Source organism: Myxine glutinosa, chromosome 3, assembly GCF_964187855.1.
Source record: "Myxine glutinosa chromosome 3, kmMyxGlut1.1, whole genome shotgun sequence".
Lineage (NCBI taxonomy): Eukaryota > Metazoa > Chordata > Myxini > Myxiniformes > Myxinidae > Myxine > Myxine glutinosa.
The window spans coordinates 5,569,132-5,587,267 of record NC_136263.1 but is presented as its reverse complement, the minus strand read 5'-3'; the positions used below and the strand labels follow the sequence as shown (position 1 = coordinate 5,587,267).

Sequence of the window (18,136 nt, the reverse complement as noted above, 5' to 3'; positions counted from 1 at the left end):
GGTCCGATGCTCTCACATTACAAACAATTTGGTGGCCGTTGTTCATTACCACCTGTATTCTGGTCAAGGTAGCTCTGCTCTCTCAGCCCTCCGGCCCTCCACGGCTTATTGCTGTCACACCAGATCTTCCTGTAACTCCTTCCGGTTACACTTCCGAAATTGAGTCTTACTGCACACATGAACTCTTTTGTTCCTCTTCTCTCCTGTTTGCTGGACTATGCAATCCATACTACGCTGTATACTACGACGGATGATGGATCCATACTACGCAGTATACTACGACGGATGATGGATCCATACTATGCTGTATACTACAACGGATGATGTATCCATACTCTGCTGTATATTACAACGGATGATGTATCCATACTACGCAGTATACTACGACGGATGATGGATCCATACTATGCTGTATACTACAACGGATGATGTATCCATACTATGCTGTATACTACGACGGATGATGTATCCATACTATGCTGTATACTACAACGGATGATGTATCCATACTATGCTGTATACTACAACAGATGATGTATCCAGACTATGCTGTATACTACAATGGATGATGTATCCATACTATGCTGTATACTACAACGGATGATGTATCCATACTATGCAGTATACTATGACAGAGGATGGATCCATACTATGCTGTATACTACAACGGATGATGTATCCATACTACACTGTATACTATGACGGACGATGTATCCATACTATGCTGTGTACTATAACGGATGATGTATCCATACTATGCTGTATACTACGATGGATGATGAATCCATATTATGCTGTATACTATGAAGGAGGATGTATCCATACTATGCTGTATACTATGACGGAGGATGTATCCATACTATGCTGTATACTATGAAGGAGGATGTATCCATACTATGCTGTATACTATGAAGGAGGATGTATCCATACTATGCTGTATACTATGATGGAGGATGGATTCATACTATGCTGTATACTATGAAGGAGGATGTATCCATACTATGCTGTATACTATGACAGAGGATGTATCCATACTATGCTGTATACTATGAAGGAGGATGTATCCATACTATGCTGTATACTATGACAGAGGATGTATCCATACTATGCTGTATACTATGAAGGAGGATGTATCCATATTATGCTGTATACTATGATGGAGGATGTATCCATACTATGCTGTATACTATGACGGAGGATGTATTCATACAATGCTGTATACTATGACGGAGGATGTATCCATACTATGCTGTATACTATGAAGGAGGATGTATCCATACTCTTATCCGATTGGCTGTCTTTGGGAAATATGCTGGACATGCTGTATATTATGACGGAGGATGTATCCATACTATGCTGTATACTATGACGGAGGATGTATCCATACTATGCTGTCACAACTTGTTTGATCCATCTATTCAGGTCAAGCAAAGTCAAAAAACGAATTTTTTCCCCTTTTCTTAAAGTAGGGGATATTCAGAATACCACCAAGAAAATAGAACTTTCAAACGGTGTTTGAATTCCAAAGAGAATAGACCGGGTTAACGTTAACTTCGCTCGAGGGGTGAAAGCGAACCATCCATTGTGTAACGCGTTCCCCGCTGCTGTCACGTCCTGATGTACCTACACCTGAAGTTAATTCTTAATTGCTCGTAACAAGCTTTCCTCGAATTCGCACTTTGTCTTCAAATTTATTTTATTTCTTTTTATTTTTGCTATAAATGTTTTGTAATAACATTTTTTTTGGTAATGAATGTCAATCTTGGGAATATTTTCCCCAAGTATAACGGATTCCATTACACCTCCGTATTTATCTGCAGGTAAAAGATTTGAATTAATTGCTTTTCGTCTTTTTTTTATATTTTTGAGGTAAAACAACCAAACACTAATTAAATAAAATCATTACCTCTACCTTGCCGTTGTAATTTATTGGTGAAGCCAAATGATAAAATATTTGTTGTTAATAATCGCGATGGCAGCACAGTTGTATCAAAGGTGGTAAAATGGAAATTCTTTTAAACTAGAGCAATGTGGTTGCGTCGTCAAAATGCCCCCGCATAGTCAATGCCCGTGACAATGGGTAGATGCCCGCGTTCACTGTCCTAAAAATAAACAAGTTTGATTTAAATCCCTTCAGCTGTTCTCAAGTTTCACAAATTTACCAGACAGGACAGGTTTCACATTGATCGGTGAAGCTGTTTCAGAGAGGAGGTTTTTTAAATATCGGCCTTCAAACTAATATGGCTGCCAAATCACGTGACATATGACCTCAAAATGTACATTCTGCATATGTATGGGTAGGGCATCACATTTGTGAAGTTTCGTGTTGATCGGATAAGGTTCGGTATTCTGTCCAAGATGGCTGCCAAACCACGTGATCTACGACGTCATAATTTTCAAACTATATGCAGCAATGGTGTTAGATGGCATTTGTAAAGTTTTGCATCATAAGGTAAGCGGTTTCTGAGATATAATTATTTAATATTTTCCTTCAACCCAATATGACTGTCACACTGTAGTGAAATGTAGGGAACCTAATTTATAACCCAGGTGTAGTAACATCTCTTGCCCACTGAAGTGCTCTTATAAGTAAACGTCCGCTGAATGCAAGGGGCAGACCTGTGACAATTACGTGCCTAATTAGGATGGTACGGAAATCATATTCGCATGAGGCTTGCTTGATTGTACTCGATATTATATGTATTGTGATGCCAATTAGTGCATATGAATGATGGCCGTTATGTATTCTTCCTTAGATGCTGTTTGAGATTGATTCAGGTTAAACTCAGATCGGAAAAGCGGTTGTGAGATTCTGATTTTACAACACTTAATCTGAATCATCTCCTGTCACCGTTCGAGATGAACAAACTTCTGCAACTACCTACATTCAGCGGGGACCCTCAAACCGATGATGCCGTGAGCCAGCTGACTCATTGGTTATGTGTGCTCGAGAGTTACATGGAGACGTATGCTGAAATCGCGGACGCGCAGAAACTCTCTGTTCTCAACTGTCACGTGACTAACACCATCCATGACGACATCTCGCATTGTCCCACCTATGAGACATCGGTGGCGGCGCTTCGGAGTATCTACATCAAGCCTCGAAGCATGGTCTATTCCCGATATAAGCTCACTACTCGAAGGCAAGACCCCTCGGAATCGCTTGAGCAATTCCTTCAAGAACTACGTCGGCTGGGAAAGGAATGTGCACATGAAGGAATTATGTGGGACTCCTTTGTGTCCGAGCTTCATTTGCGCTCTATCTGCCAGCGATTGCTTGAGAACGCCACCATGACCCTACAAGGCGCATATGATCAGGCGCGAGTACTACAGTTGGCACAAGCTGAATCGGAGTCATATGGTCGACCTTATGTAACTGCCGGACTCGCTGGGGAGAAATGTCTGGAGCTCTCCACTACCATGGAGCGAGAGGTTGCCGACACCTCTACGAAGCCGAGCCAGCCCGAAGACCTCGGAGCGAAGGTACGAGTCTGACAGCGGCCACCTCCTTCAGAGGCAATACTAAGTGGTATTTTTGTGGCAATCTGAGGCACCCTCGGGTGACCTGCCTGGCACGAGATGCGACCTGCCACACCTGTGCCCGGAAAGGGCATTTTGCGAATGTTTGCCGTGCCTTGAGAGGGTGGCGGTCGACTCTGGCTGGGATCACTATGTCGCATGAGGCACGACCCGGGCCTATAGAAGTCCCGGCATTGTACGGACCGCGCAGTTTGGAGAGCACCGTGCTACCGGTGCTGGTCGAAGGTCAGTCTGCTAAAGCTCTTGTGGACACTGTGTCGACGGAGAGCTACATTGACATGGCCTTTGTACGATGGCATGGATGGCCAGTACTCGGGACCTCGCGAAGAATTTTCATGGCTTCTCAGTCTCTCTGGATGTGCACCAAAGGGGAATGCTGCGTCAAATTAGTGGTTAATGGCACGATGTATCCGGATGTCCGTTTGATGATTTTGTCTACTCTATGTGCCGACGCACTATTGGGACACGATTTTCTTCATCAGCATGGACGTCTAGAGATGAAGTTTGATGGGGACACTACTCTCTCTCTGTTGGTGCTTTGACGGGAATGTCTATAGAGCCGCTGTCACTATTCCCGAGCCTAACCTCCGACTGCACGCCGGTCGCGATCAAGTCTAGACGACACTCCTGGGCCGATGAACAATTTATCGCCAAGGAAACTAGTCGGCTTTTGAAGGAGGAGATTATCAAACCGAGCCGATCACCCTGGCGGGCTCAAGTATTGGTGGTTCAAACCGCAAATCATCGTAAGCGCATGGTAATCGATCATTCACAAACTATAAATAGATTCACGCAGTTGGACGCGTACTCAATTCCCAGGCTAGACTCGCTTGTCCGACAGGTTGCTCAATACACTGTCTATAGTACGCTAGATTTACGAAGTGCATATCATCAGGTACCATTCCGCGAGGCAGATAAACTCTTTACGGGGTTCACGTCAGGACAAAGGTTGTATCAATTCAGGCATTTGCCCTTCGGCGTAACCAATGGCGTTACGTGCTTTCAAAGGGCGATTGATGACATAATTGCCAAGGAGCAATTAATGGATGTCTTTGTGTACCTTGATAATCTCACAGTGTGTGGACGAGATAAAGCGGACCTCGACGCTAATCTGCGACGCTTCTTACAGGTCCTGCGACAATATAATTTAACCTTCAACGAGGACAAATGTCACTACTCCGTGAGGACCATTGATCTTTTCGGGTAGACGGTGACCCAAGGAAAGATAACACCCGACAAAGAGCGTCTGCGACCCTTGCTAGACATGGCGGCACCGTGCGTCATTGAGACGGGCTCTAGGCTTGTTTGCACATTATGCTCGCTGGGTCCAAGGTTACTCCGAGAATCTCCGACCACTTGTTGATTGCAAGACATTCCCAATGACCGAGGCAGCGAAGGCCGCCTTTCAAAGGCTGAAGGTAGACATAGCTAGCGCGGCTGTGACCTTGGTGGACGAGAACATACTCTTTGTATTGGAATCATATTCTTCTGACTGTGCCATCGCGGCGACCCTGACCCAAGGGGGGCAACCGGTCACCTTCTTCTCTCGCACCCTATCTGATAGTGAATGACGATATTCTGCTGTCGAGAAAGACGCCTATGCCGTGATAGAAGTAATAAGATGTTGGAGGCCATATCTGCTTGGCAAGAAGTCGACGTAATTGCGGATCAACAGAGCGTTGCATTTATGTATGACACGCGACATGCACAGCGCATTAAAAATGAAAAGATAACCCCTTGGCGCATCGAATTGGCCGACTACTGCTTCAAGATCACTTATCGCCCAGGGCGGGATAATTTAGCTGCGGACGCGTTGTCTCGGTCCGTGTGCAAGGGCATCACCACAGGTGAGGATCTCCGCGAACTTCATGAATCACTATGCCACCCAGGTGTGACGCGATTGGTGCACTTCGTGCGCAGCCGAAACTAGCCCTATTCCATGGAGGATGTTCGTCGTTTGTGTCGAGCATGTCCTGTTTGCGCGGAGCTGAAACCGCGCTTCTACAAACCGGAAATGGGGGCTTTGATTTAAGCTAGCCGGCTGTGGGAGAGATTAGCTATGGACTTCAAAGGGCCATTGCCAGCATCCGGCTCGTACCGTTATCTCCTTCAATCATCGATGAGTACTCCCGATTTCCGTTCGTGTTTCCGTGTCACGACATGACCTCCGGGTCGGTTCTTCGCTGCTTGAGGCTCTGCTTTCTGATGTTTCTTTCATTCATACTGACAGGGGAGCTGTCTTCATGTCTCGGGAAGTCAGGGCATTTCTGTTGCATCGGAATATTGCTTCCAGCTGCACTACCCCTTATCGGCCACAAGGAAATGGGAAAATTGAGAGATTTAACGGGATCATATGGAGGGCTGGCCTATCTCAAACGAGCCGTGCGTCCAAGCAAATACGATCCGCTCGTCGACAAGACACAAATAATTCAGGCTAATCCTGATTATGCTCACGTCAGAATGCCGGACGGCCATGAAACAACTGTGTCGGTGCGTCATCTCGCCCCTTACGGAGAATCCAACGAGTCTAAGTCCAGTACAGAGGTTCCATCGGCCGGCACTTCGTCTCCTTCCAGGTCGCCCATCCCGGACGGAGCCGTAGTACCGACCCCGTCGCCTGAACTGACTAGAGCACCGACTGAGGAAGACCTGGGTAAATCTGCTGACAGCTCAGATGTATATAGAACCCGTACGGGGAGAGAAAGCCGTCGTCCGTAGCGTTTTTGTTGGTCGTAACTCCTTGATTGGTGTTCTTTGTTTTTCTTTGTATGCTGCTCTAATTCATTGCTGACTAGTACTATGTGTATTCTGCTAAAATGGCTTGCTTGCAAAGTTTTTGCTCTCTGGGAGGATTGCAGTGAAATGTAGGGAACCTAAGTTATATCCCAGGTGTAGTAACATCTCTTGCCCACTGAAGTGCTCTTATAAGTAAACGTCCACTGAATGCAAGGGGCAGACCTGTGACAATTACGTGCCTACTTAAGATGGTAAGGAAATCATATTCGCATGAGGCTTGCTTGATTGTACTCGATATTATATGTATTGTGATGCCTATTAGTGCATATGAATGATGGCCGTTATGTATTCTTCCTTAGATGCTGTTTGAGATTGATTCAGATTAAACTCGGATCGAGAAAGCGGTTGTGAGACTCTGATTTTACAACAGTTTCGCATCATAAGGTAAGCGGTTTCTGAGATATAATTATTTAATATTTTCCTTCAATCCAATATGACTGCCACACCATGTGACCGATGACATTTTAATGATCAACTTTTAATCACCATGCCTAGTTGATGACACACGTAAAGTTTTGAGTCAATCACTTTGGTTGTTTGGGAGATGTCATAAATTTGACGTATGATGTCATAAATCACATTTGACTATGATGTCATAAATATAATATTTCAATACAAATGGGTCATCGATAATGTGCATGCAATTTCAGATTTTTAGAATAAGGCATTTGATTAAAACATTTTTGGCTGGTATACCACTTCACCGATGTCATTATCAGGCTTTTGTTCCCCCATTGAGAGAACTTGACAATGTGGCAAGTTTCAAATTTTTGTATTCAGCGGTTTCCGAAAAATATATATTTTAATTATTTACGTTTAATCCAAGATGGCTGCCATACCACCTGACCTATGATGTCACAATTATCATAAAAGGAATCTACATGGGTGTCGCTCCTATCCTGAACGTATCGTCTCAATCGGACATATGGTTGCTGATAAAAACGAGCTTTAGCTAGTACGGACGGACGGAAGTACGGATGGACAACCTGAAAACATAACTCCAGCCACCTTCGGGTGCGGAGGCATTAAAAAACATTTAATGGAAATGCAAAATAATTAGACTTAGCCTTTTATTGTACATTGTACAGTATTGGAAAGAATTATTATTCAAACGGTGATTTAAAAAAAAAAAGGTTATAAATGCTTTATATTGGAGTAAAGGCTACACATTTACGCTTTATCATGTGAAAATGAACTGTGCAACATTAGTCACGTGTTGGTATCGTCCACCATCATTTATTACCCTCGCCTGAGGAGAGGGTATTGCATTTGAGTCTGTTTGTCTGTGTGTCTGTCTGTTTGTCTGTCTGTCCGTTTGTTTGTCCGCACAGAATAAATATGATTTTCTCTACAACCGTTGGTCCAATCGACAGGAAATTTTCACCATATGTGCAACTCCACCTGTAGATTTTTAAAATGATAATTATGACGTCATAGCTCACGTGGTTTGGTCGCCATCTTGGAAAAACAGAAAAGAAATTGCACCCCTTTTTTCTCCGAAAGCGCTGACTCGAAAAAATTGAGACATGGCTCACTGTAAAAAACGCTCCATGGGGAATAAAATATGTTAATGATGATGTCATAGGTGCCTCCATCATGACGTCATAATTCGACAAGTACAAAATTTCATCTGATCAAGATGAAATTTCTTAAGCATTATGTAGGCATAAATTGGTGGATAAAAACAATAATGATGACGTCATTGGTCACGTGGTTCAGCCGCTATATTTGTTTTAACATAAAAGCTTTAAAAACCACTGAAAATACATCCTGGCAAGGGTTTGCAATCTCTGCTCTTTTTCATATGGAACAGACAAAGGGAGAGATAAAATAAAATCCCCCCTTTATGCCGGCACTTTGGTCTCCATGAGGACTCTTCGAGTGAGGTCGCAGCACAAAGCGGCCTGAAGCAGCTCACGCAGGAAATGCACAAGATGGCGCGAAGTAGCTCTCCGCGTCGCCACGAACGTGAGGAGGTTCGTGCTGCCGGTCCCCTTTCGCTTTTGTCTCCCTGTGAAACGTGACGTGGCTCCTTCTCCCCCGAAAAACATCACCGGCAAACAACACCCCTGGCTCCACCGTTGCAAAGGGTCTCTGAGCTCCGAACAGTTCTCTGCACAAGTGCAAATGAGACGAAGCGACCGCCCCAGCTGAAAGCCAGACTGAGAGAGAGACTCAGCGATTCTTCCTCTTCTCCTGGTCTAACCTTCTCGCTCTGACGTCACCCCGACCAATCACCGAGTTCCACTGAATCGCCCCATGGTCGGGATCGACTAATGTCGAATTTCGGGGCGTGGCCCTTTTCCTTAGTCGGTTGGTAGGGCGGGGTTTACTTGTCTATCGAGAACGTTCGGCTCTGCTCGGGAATGTTCGGGTTTCTGTTGGCAGTTATGTCGATTATTGTTGTTGTTGGTTAAAGTTGTGGGGTTTTAAGGCTGGCTTTTTATAATTGTAAGAACATAGGGAAAATCATAGGAGGCATTCACATACCTGGGAAAGCTAGCCTTTGACCCTACCTAATTAACATAACCGCCCAACCCCCACCCCGTGTGGTGACACGTAAACGATTTTAAGCTCACAGTTTTTCAACTTATTACCTACTCCCACAAATGTAGTAATATATTACTCGTGGGGCACCCATGGGAAACCCACAGGCTTTTAATTATGTTGACATTTCGACATCTTGGGTGAGATGCTGCACATGGAGTTTTACAAAATGGTTACTGCCAATTCATCAGATCAAGAAATGATGTAATCTACACAATTTATTTACTCCACATAATATGTGACTCCTCATTCCTCTCCACCCTCACTCATCTCCAACCCATCACTGCGCACAGCGAAACATCAAACACTGGGGAGAGCATCGTGCACGGGTGAGAGGGGTAGAGGATTGCACACAGAGGAGAGGGGGAGAGGATCACACATAGGGGAGAGGATCACACAAAGGGGAGAGGATCACACTAAGGGGAGAGTGGGAATGGATCACACCCAGGGGAGAGGGGAAAGAGGATCACACACAGGAGAGAGGATCACACAAAGGGGAGAAGGGGAAAGGATCACACACAGTGGAGAGGGGGAGAGGATCACACAAAGGGGAGAGGGGAAAGAGGATCACACACAGTGGAGAGGGTCACACAAAGGGGAGAGTGTGAAAGGATCACACCCAGGGGAGAGGGGAAAGAGGATCACAAACAGAGGAGAGGGGGAGAGGATCACACACAGGGAAAAGGATCACACAAAGGGGAGAGGGGGAAAGGATCACACCCATGGGAGAGGGGGTGGAGGATCACACACAGGGGAGAGGAGTAGAGGATCACACAAAGGGGAGGGTGGAAAAGGATCACCAACAGGGGAGAGGAGGAGAGGATCACACACAGGTGAGAGGGGGAGAGGATCAATCACACATAGGGGAGAGGATCACACACAGGGGAGAGGATCACACACAGGGGAGAGGGGGAGAGGATCACACAAAGGGGAGAGGGGAAAGAGGATCACACACAGTGGAGAGGGTCACACAAAGGGGAGAGTGTGAAAGGATCACACCCAGGGGAGAGGGGAAAGAGGATCACAAACAGAGGAGAGGGGGAGAGGATCACACACAGGGAAAAGGATCACACAAAGGGGAGAGGGGGAAAGGATCACACCCATGGGAGAGGGGGTGGAGGATCACACACAGGGGAGAGGAGTAGAGGATCACACAAAGGGGAGGGTGGAAAAGGATCACCAACAGGGGAGAGGAGGAGAGGATCACACACAGGTGAGAGGGGGAGAGGATCAATCACACATAGGGGAGAGGATCACAAACAGGGGAGAGAGGGAGAGGATCACACACAGGGTAGAGGGGGAGAGGATCAATCACACATAGGGGAGAGGATCACACACAGGGGAGAGGATCACACACAGGGGAGAGGGTGAGATGATCACACAAATGGGAGAAGGGGAGAGGATCACACACAGGAGAGAGGGAGAGAGCATCGCACACTGGGGAGAGGCAGAGAGCATCGCACACAGGGGAGAGGTAGGAGGGTAGGGAAAAGATTGACACTTCTACTTTGACTTGATTGACTTGACTTGAGGGGAGGGAGTGGGGAGAACCCACCTTTACTGATTTACTTCTGGTGTTCATTTTAAAACTTGAAAACATCGAATACACTTTGCTTTACAAATAAAAAAATAGATTAAAACCAAAAGTTAATAAATATTGTATTCTGTAATTAGTCCACTTGTACAATTCAATAGGAACAAAGTTTTTTCAAAGTATTTCTTAATCACATAGTTGGAAAAGAGTAAACTTGCCTTAAACAAACTGCCTTCCTCTCTTTCTTCCAACGCAAAATTGACAACATCTACAACAGCTTGACCACCGCCGCACCCGCTCCCCCTCCAACCACCTGCCCCCCCTTGTCCTGCCATCCCCTGTCTCGGTTCTCCCCAATCTCTCCTACTGACCTCTCTGAACTCCTCATAGGAATGAAAACTGCCACCTGCACTCTTGACCCCATCCCCTCCAGCTTTGTCAAAGCCTCCCTCCCTGCTCTCTCTCCACTTATCATTGCAACAATAAACTCCTCCCTGTCTACAGGCATCGTCCCACCTTCCCTCAAAATTGCTGCTGTTACCCCCATTCTAAAAAAACCTGGTCTAAACCCTGACACCCTAAACAACTTCAGACCCATCTCCAACCTACCCTTTCTGTCAAAAGTTTTGGAACGCGCTGTAGCCACTCAACTCAAACATCATCTCTCTGCCAATAACTTGTATGAAACATTCCAATCCGGATTCCGCTCCAACCACAGTACTGAAACTGCTCTCCTCAAAATCACCAACGACCTTCTCCTCTCCTCTGACGCTGGCAACCTCAACATTCTCGTCCTCCTCGACCTCAGCGCTGCCTTTGACACCATCGATCACACTATCCTCCTCACCCGACTTGAATCCACCTTTAACGTCACCGGCACTGCCCTCTCTTGGATTAAATCATACCTCTCTGACAGATGCCAGTTCATCTCCATCAATAACTGCAAATCCCCCACTGCTCCCCTCCCCCAAGGTGTCCCCCAAGGTTCAGTTCTTGGCCCCCTCCTCTTCATCCTTTACCTGTCCCCGCTCGGTCACTTAATCCGCCGTCATGGTCTCCAATTCCACTGCTTCGCCGATGACATCCAGCTTTTCATCTCCACCAAGTCCGTCTCCACCGACACCCACTCTATCCTGACAAACTGCATCACTGAAATAAAATCCTGGCTTCAAATCAACTTCCTCAAGCTTAACTGTGATAAATCTGAAATAATCATCATTGGCCCAAAAACGCTCACAAAATCCACCCATAACTTTGCCCTCAACATCGACGGTATCCCAGTATCCACCTCCCCTCACATCCGGAATCTTGGCGTCATCTTTGACCAAACCCTTTCCTTCGACAAATACACTAAACAGATCACAAAGTCAGCCTTCTTTCACCTGAAAAACATTGCCCGTCTCCGCTCATCCCTCTCCTCCACGGCTGCAGAAACCCTCATCCACGCCTTCATCACCTCCCGTCTGGACTACTGCAATAGCCTCCTCTATGGTTCACCCTCAAAAATCACCAATAAACTCCAATACATTCAGAACTCCGCTGCCCGTCTACTCACTCATTCCCGGACCCGTGACCACATCACCCCCGTCCTTTACAAGCTTCACTGGCTCCCCATCCCCCAGAGAATCCAGTACAAAATCCTCCTCTTGACATACAAAGCCCTCCATAACCTGGCCCCATCCTACCTGGCTGACCTCCTCTCCAGACACACTCCCACCCGCAACCTCCGCTCTGCTGGTACCAACCTCCTGACCCCCTCCATCCGGACCAAATTCAGATCCTGGGGGGACAGGGCCTTCTCCATCGCTGCTCCCACCCTCTGGAACTCACTACCTCACACCATCAGAGACTCCTCCTCACTCACCACATTCAAAACATCACTAAAGACCCACCTGTTCAACGCTGCATTCAACATTCAACCCACAGCATTTAACCCCTGACTATCTCTTCTCCTTCTCCCTCCTTTTGCTTTAAATATTTCCCTATTGATTCTTGTCTTGTCTTTTTGATTCTTGTCTTATATATATGCCGTATATCGCTGCTGTTTGTTTTCTTGATTCTTGTCTTTTTGCAATTGTTGTTTTCATGTATTGTTATGCATTATGTTTTCCACTCTGTCAAAGCGCCTTTGGGCTTCTGGAAAAGCGCTATACAAAATAAATGAATTATTATTATTATTATTATTATTATGAATTATTATATACACCCCGGGAATATGAAAAATATAATTACGCTACGGTTTGATCCCTAACTTCAGTTTTCAGTCACTGTACTTTTACTAAGTAATAATATAAATAACTAATTTCCCTGCAATTAACTGTACCGTCCCTCCTCTCCACCTCCTCCATCCACTCTACCCCCACTCCATCCCTCCTCTCCCCATCCCCACATCTTGTCCAACGAGACATATTCAAAACGACTATTAGAATACATTTCACCGATTTTTCTCAACTTATGCTGAAACCGATAATTAAACCATCCTAGTGACTACTAAAAATGAAATCAGATAGTGAATTTGAGTCGAGATAAAGCCGTGAGGGAGTCGGAATGGACTTTATATTATAGGCCTTAATTTCATTTAAAATGCATTTTGTTCTATAAATGGTAACTCGTACAATTTTCTTCCCGTTTTTAAAAAACTGAATCTAAAACCATTCTGGCGACTATGGAAAATGAAATCAGATATCGAATTAGAGTTTAGATAAAACCATGAGCGAGTCGGAAAGCACGAGCCTAACAACAAAAGCCTCAGAGCTATTCGGAGCAAACAAAATGGTGGAGATTTGTTTTTGAAGCCCCGCCCAGAACTGGTGTAGCCCCACCCTCAATGGGGGAAGCCACACCCTCAATGCAGGAGGCCACACCCATGAACTGACAAACGCCAGAGTCACTGGAGCAGAGTATTATAGTGATTTTACACTATTGCCAGGAATTAAAATAAAATGATTTAGGAGCTCCAAACAATAGTAAGTAATGAGGATAGTGATGTAGTCATAGTAAGTAAAACTTAGTTTAATCGTCAGGGCAATTGGGAGGTGAGGAGGATCCAAGATGTGCAGTTGTGAGCAAAGTGATGTGAGAAGGTGTAACAATGTGTGTGTGTAACCAGGTGGTGTTAAAGCACCGATTATTTTATACTTGTAGATAGTGTAATCCCGTGGGAGTTAATGGGCCACGGGGTTTGGCAGCGGAAGTACGTGAGTCGCGTGGGATTGTGAGGGCTTCATGTTCGAGAGGGAAGAGCGTCGGCCATTGTTCGTGAAGCTTGTATACGTGGGCGCATGTGAGGCTAGACCAACGGTAAATAGACACATTTTTCATTGAAAGACATGACGGAGTGTAATGTAGGAATGTTGTCGTGTTTTTGTGGCAAAATGCTGCACGTAATGCTCTGGTGGTTTTGAATCCGTGAGTTGAGCACTTGTTAAAATGTTTCCGGTGGTGGTCTCTGGAGGAAAACTGCGCTGATTTTGGACGAGATACGACACGTATTTTTGTAAGTACATCAAAGTTTGCTGCTCCTGTACCGGCTTGGTGTGCAGGCCGGGAGAATGGTTTTGATTCGGGGATTGTGTCCCTCCTTTCTTTTTGTTTCAGGCAACTCGCCATTTTTGGCTTTATTAATCCCCTACCGGTGTACACCGGAGGGGACTATAGGTTTGCACTCCGTCTGTCAGTCTGTCCGTCTGTCAATCTGTCCGTCTGTCAGTCCGTCACGCAAATAACAGCTTTCCGGACTTTTTTTTCGAAACTCTTAATGCTAATGATTTCATAATTGGCACATGGTTTCCTCATGATAAGTTACAGATCAAGTTCGAACTTCACGACGTTTCGATCATTTTTGACAAAGTTATGGCGCTTTGAACTTTGGTAATTTCCCCAACAGTTTTCCGGACGACAGACTGCCGGTAGAGGACATGTATTGCAGCGCAATACTCAGAATGCTTGTTAGTCCCCTACTGGTGTACACCGGAGGGGACTATAGGTTTGCACTCCGTCCCTCCATCTGTCAGTCTGTCAGCCTGTCAGTCCATCACGCAAAGAACAGCTTTCCGGACTTTTTTTTCTAAACCCTTAACGCTAATGATTTCATACTTGGCACATGGTTTCCTCATGATAAGTTACAGATCAAGTTCGAACTTCACGACGTTTCGATCATTTTTGACAAAGTTGTGGCACTTTGAACTTTGGTAATTTCCCCAACAGTTTTCCTGACTATAATTTGGAGTGCGGTAAGTCAAAGCTGTTAATATTCCTTGTTGTTCTGGCGTCTTCCTGCCATGATGTTGGAGTTTGATTCATTGTATTAGCTAAGTGCAAAAGATGCTTATTTCTCAACGATTTTTCGTTGTAAAGTTACCACAGTGCGACTTTGTTTTGCGAAGTGTTGATTAAAATTCCAAAAATTCAATTTTGCGACTCGACAGCGAAATTATTCCAGTGAGAACCCGTAGTAATTTGTATACCCGAGGGTACCGGGTAACATGTGTAAAACATGTTATTGTATCATTATAAATGGAAGATATTAGACAGTGAACTGGGTGCAGGAGTCTGTGTGAATCGAGGTAATTGGAGATGCTCTGGTATTCGTAAGATGCTGCTAAAGGGCTTCCTGGAGTGAGGGAAGAGTTAGGGAAGGAAACTTTGAGCGAAAAGAGAAAGGAATGTGGAAAAGTAATGGTTTTGGAGTATTTTAACTTTCCAGTTAATGACGTACATGGAAAAGTGTGTGTGTGTGTGTGTGTGTGTGTGTGTGTGTGTGTGTGTGTGTGTGTGTGTGTGTGTGTGTGTGTGTGTGTGTGTGTGTGTGTGTGTGTGTGTGTGTGTGTATTTATGTAGTGCATGTCGTTGGTTGTTGTCTCCATTTGCGGGTTTCAGAAGGTGGAATGGAGTCCTCCCAAGACCCAAAGTATCCACCTCCTCTTCGGTAAGATGGAGAAGTGCTGTGAAGATGGAGAAGTGCTGTGAAGATGGAGACGTGCTGTGAAGGTGGAGAAGTGCTGTCAAGGTAGAGAAGTGCTGTGAAGATGGAGAAGTGCTGTGAAGATGGAGACGTGCTGTGAAGGTGGAGAAGTGCTGTCAAGGTAGAGAAGTGCTGTGAAGATGGAGTATTTCTGTGAAGTTGGAGAAATGCTGTATAGATGGAGAAGTGCTGTGAAAATGGAGAAGTGCTGTGAAGTTGGAGAAGTGCTGTGAAGATGGAGACGTGCTGTGAAGGTGGAGAAGTGCTGTCAAGGTAGAGAAGTGCTGTGAAGATGGAGTATTTCTGTGAAGTTGGAGAAATGCTGTATAGATGGAGAAGTGCTGTGAAAATGGAGAAGTGCTGTGAAGTTGGAGAAGTGCTGTATAGATGGAGAAGTGCTGTGAAGATGGAGAAGTGCTGTGAAGATGGAGACGTGCTGTGAAGGTGGAGAAGTGCTGTGAAGGTGGAGAAGTGCTGTGAAGGTGGAGAAGTGCTGTGAAGGTGGAGAAGTGCTGTGAAGGTGGAGAAGTGCTGTGAAGGTGGAGAAGTGCTGTGAAAGTGGAGAAGTGCTGTGAAGGTAGAGTATTTCTGTGAAGATGGAGTATTGCTGTGAAGATGGAGAAGTGCTGTGAAAGTGGAGAAGTGCTGTGAAGGTGGAGAAGTGCTTTGAAGGGAGAGTATTTCTGTGAAGATGGAGTATTGCTGTGAAGATGGAGAAGTGCTGTGAATATGGAGAAGTGCTGTGAAGATGGAGAAATGCTGTAAAAATGGATACGTGCTGTGAAGATGGAGAAGTGCTGCGAAAATGGAAACGTGCTGTGAAAATGGAGAATTGCTGTGCAAATGGAGAATTGCTGTGACGATGGAGAAGTGCTGTGTATATGGAGAATTGCTGTGAAGATGGAGAAGTGCTGTGAAGATGGAGAAGTGCTGTGAAGATGGAGAAGTGCTGTATAGATGGAGAAGTGCTGTGAAAATGGAGAAGTGCTGTGAAAATGGAGAAGTGCTGTGAAGTTGGAGAAGTGCTGTGAAGGTGGAGAAGTGCTGTGAAGGTGGAGAAGTGCTGTATAGATGGAGAAGTGCTGTGAAAATGGAGAAGTGCTGTGAAAATGGAAACGTACTGTGAAAATGGAGAAGTACTGTGAATATGGAGAAGTGCTGTGAAATGAAAGTGGAGAAGTGCTGTATAGATGGAGAAGTGCTGTGAAGGTGGAGAAGTGCTGTGAAAGTGGAGAAGTGCTGTGAAGGTGGAGAAGTGCTGTGAAAATGGAGAAGTGCTGTGAAGGTAGAGTATTTCTGTGAAAATGGAGAAGTGCTGTGAAGTTGGAGAAGTGCTGTATAGTTGGAGAAGTGCTGTATAGATGGAGAAGTGCTGTATAGATGGAGAAGTGCTGTGAAAATGGAGAAGTGCTGTGAAGGTGGAGAAGTGCTGTGAAGGTGGAGAAGTGCTGTGAAGGTGGAGAAGTGCTGTGAAGATGGAGACGTGCTGTGAAGGTGGAGAAGTGCTGTCAAGGTAGAGAAGTGCTGTGAAGATGGAGAAGTGCTGTGAAGATGGAGACGTGCTGTGAAGGTGGAGAAGTGCTGTCAAGGTAGAGAAGTGCTGTGAAGATGGAGTATTTCTGTGAAGTTGGAGAAATGCTGTATAGATGGAGAAGTGCTGTGAAAATGGAGAAGTGCTGTGAAGTTGGAGAAGTGCTGTATAGATGGAGAAGTGCTGTGAAGATGGAGAAGTGCTGTGAAGATGGAGACGTGCTGTGAAGGTGGAGAAGTGCTGTGAAGGTGGAGAAGTGCTGTGAAGGTGGAGAAGTGCTGTGAAGGTGGAGAAGTGCTGTGAAGGTGGAGAAGTGCTGTGAAGGTGGAGAAGTGCTGTGAAAGTGGAGAAGTGCTGTGAAAATGGAGAATTGCTGTGCAAATGGAGAATTGCTGTGACGATGGAGAAGTGCTGTGTATATGGAGAAGTGCTGTGAAGATGGAGAAGTGCTGTGAAGATGGAGACGTGCTGTGAAGGTGGAGAAGTGCTGTGAAGGTGGAGAAGTGCTGTGAAGGTGGAGAAGTGCTGTGAAGGTGGAGAAGTGCTGTGAAGGTGGAGAAGTGCTGTGAAGGTGGAGAAGTGCTGTGAAAGTGGAGAAGTGCTGTGAAAATGGAGAATTGCTGTGCAAATGGAGAATTGCTGTGACGATGGAGAAGTGCTGTGTATATGGAGAAGTGCTGTGAAGATGGAGAAGTGCTGTGAAGACGGAGAAGTGCTGTGAAAATGGAAACGTACTGTGAAAATGGAGAAGTACTGTGAATATGGAGAAGTGCTGTGAAATGAAAGTGGAGAAGTGCTGTGATGATGGAGAAGTGCTGTGACGATGGAGAAGTGCTGTGTAGATGGAGAAGTGCTGTGAAGATGGAGAAGTGCTGTGAAGATGGAGAAGTGCTGTGAAAATGGAAACGTACTGTGAAAATGGAGAAGTACTGTGAATATGGAGAAGTGCTGTGAAATGAAAGTGGAGAAGTGCTGTGAAATGGAGAAGTGCTGTGAAACGGAAGTAGAGAAGTGCTGTTTGAAGATGGAGAAGTACTGTGAAAATGCAGAAGTGCTGTGAAATGTTCCATCACACCACCAGGCGCAGACCTTGGGCCCTATCATGAACTCTTTGTGGCAAAACTGAGCCAAATCGAGAAAGTTCAAAAATTTTAAAACACCCCGACCAGATATAAACTTGAAAGCGTATCTAAATAATATGCAATAAAGGTAAAAAACCAAAAAC

At 45.3% G+C, this 18,136-nt stretch overlaps 1 protein-coding gene across 1 annotated transcript in view; it reads left to right on the top strand.

Moving 5' to 3' along the window:
* The window catches only part of LOC144891269 (uncharacterized), a 236,579-nt gene that overhangs the window by 14,718 nt on the left and 203,725 nt on the right, over positions 1 to 18,136 (top strand). Inside the window, exon 3 of the mRNA XM_078773709.1 lies at positions 6,636 to 6,720. The gene's annotated coding sequence lies outside the window, so the exon portion shown is untranslated. The remainder of the gene's footprint in view (positions 1 to 6,635; positions 6,721 to 18,136) is intronic.